Raw genomic sequence first — 2296 nt, forward strand, 5'->3', positions numbered from 1 at the left:
TTTGAAATAATTGTGCCGATTGAAACATTGCAGAAATGTTGCAGAAACGGTCGTGAAATATTTCTAAAATATTGATGAAAGGTGTAATATTTCAAATGGAATTTTGCAGAAATAGTTCTGAAATATTACGTGCCGATTGGGTATCTATATATATAAAGGAAGATGTCCTGACTCACTCACTCACTCACTCATCAACGCCCAGCCCAAACCCCTGAATCGAATTTTTACCAAAAGTATATGAAATAGGGGTCGAATTTTCCGGGGAGTGCCACTATGTGTATAGTTTTTCGTTATCCGATTTTCTGGAAACCGGTTTTTTTAATTTTTCTAATTTTTCGAGAAATAATTGACCGAATCTCAAACCCCTGACCGAATTTTACCAAAGTATATGAGATAGGGGTAGAATTTTCCGGGGAGTGCCACTATGTGTATAGTTGTTGTTATCGATTTTCTGGAAACCGGTTGTTTCTAATTTTTCCTCTAATTTTTCGGGGGAAATAATTGACCGAATCTCAAAGAATTATAGATTAAACAGGGGTAGAATTTTCCCGGGGAGTGCTATAAAGTGTATAATTTTTCGTTACCGATCTTTTTGGAAGCCGGTACCGGAATTTTTTCAATTTTTCGGGAATTAATTGACCGATCTTAAAGATTGTATATGAAGTAGGGGGAGAATTTTCCGGGTAGCGCCATGATGTGTATAGTTTTTGTTACTGATCTTTTTGGAAACCGGGTTTTTAATAATTTTTCCAATTTTTTGTGAAATAATTGATTGAATTTCAAGAATTATACATGAAGTAGAGTAGAGGGAGAGAGAGAGGAGGGGAGAGAGAGAGGGAGAGAGGGAGAGAGGGAGAGAGGAGAGGGAGAGAGAGAGGAAGAGAGAGAGGGAGAGAGAGAGGGAGAGAGAGAGGGGGAAAGAGAGGAAGAGAGTGGGAGAGAGATAGATAGATAGATAGATAGATATAATTTATTATGCCCAAGAAAAACTAAAGGGCAAAGATTAACAATACAAAAGAGAAAACAAAATATGCATGCTCTCTCTTGCACAAATCAAATAAGTATAGAGCACAACCAATGGCTTATCACAACAGTATACACTGTAAAAAGGCCTAGAACTAACGCAGCTTAAAAATAAGAACAATGTAAGTAGAGTAAAACTAAAACTAATACTGAGAATAAGACGCTACACAACCTACAAGCTGATAACAGGGAAAAACACCATCAAAAGCCCCGCACCAGCAATCGATATCATGCAACCTCACGTGCCAACAGATACGCTCTGAGAAGACCTTTAAAGGAGACAATTGAGGAGCAGAGGTAATATTACTAGGGAGAGAATGCCAAAGTATATAGATGAAAGATGAAAGGAGTTTCTATAGGTGGTAGTTCTATGGGAAGGAATATGAAAGGTTTGGGATGCAACAAGACGGCGGTCAGATCTCCTCAACAGCGGATCGAGCAAAGCGAAATTATCACGCAGATACGAAGGAGAGTGCATGTAAAGTATGCGAAACATTTGACAGCCAAGAAAGTATAACCTCCTGTTTTCAACTGTAAGCCACCCCAATTGTCGCCTGAACGGAGTAATATGTTGGTCACGCTTAAGATCAAATATAAAGCGAATGCAACAATTCACAAGTCTCTGTAATATGGTGTTCAATTCTCCAGTCAAACCGTGATAGACTAAGCAGCAGTAGTCAATGTGCGGCATAATTAAAGCTAATACCAGCCTCATCCTTAACCTTGTGGACAAAGAGTTTTTGTTGAACTTAAGCTTGTACAAAGAATAATGCACTTTTTGAGAGACATGCAAGATATGTTTTTTCTAAGATAAGTTAGTCGTAAAAATTACACCCAAATTCTTAGCTTCGTTAACAAAGGGTAAAGGTGTATGATTTACAATAATAGGAGGAAGACAATGGAGGTCAATGTCATTGACATAAGCCTGACTACCAAATATAAGTACCTTTGATTTTGTAGGGTTGAGTTTAAGACCATTTAACGTAGCATAACCGAAAATAGCATTCGCATCCCTTGAAATCAACTCAAGGCCATGAAGAATGTCAGCGCGAGTACATTGGAGATATATTTGTACATCATCAGCGAATATCATATGATAAACAAAAGACAGGAATCCGCCTATATCATTAATATAAAGGGCAAATAGAAGTGGGCCAAGTACAGAGCCCTGAGGGACGCCAGTCGACGTGAAAAGCCACTCAGAAAAATTTCCCTCATCATCGAATACAGCCTGAGAGCGGCCAGTAAGGTAAGAAAAAATCCACGCAAGAAC

The sequence above is a fragment of the Temnothorax nylanderi genome, unplaced genomic scaffold (assembly GCF_030848795.1).
Source record: "Temnothorax nylanderi isolate EJ_2023f unplaced genomic scaffold, tnyl_v1.0 TNYL_tig0256_pilon, whole genome shotgun sequence".
NCBI classification, from domain to species: Eukaryota; Metazoa; Arthropoda; class Insecta; order Hymenoptera; family Formicidae; genus Temnothorax; species Temnothorax nylanderi.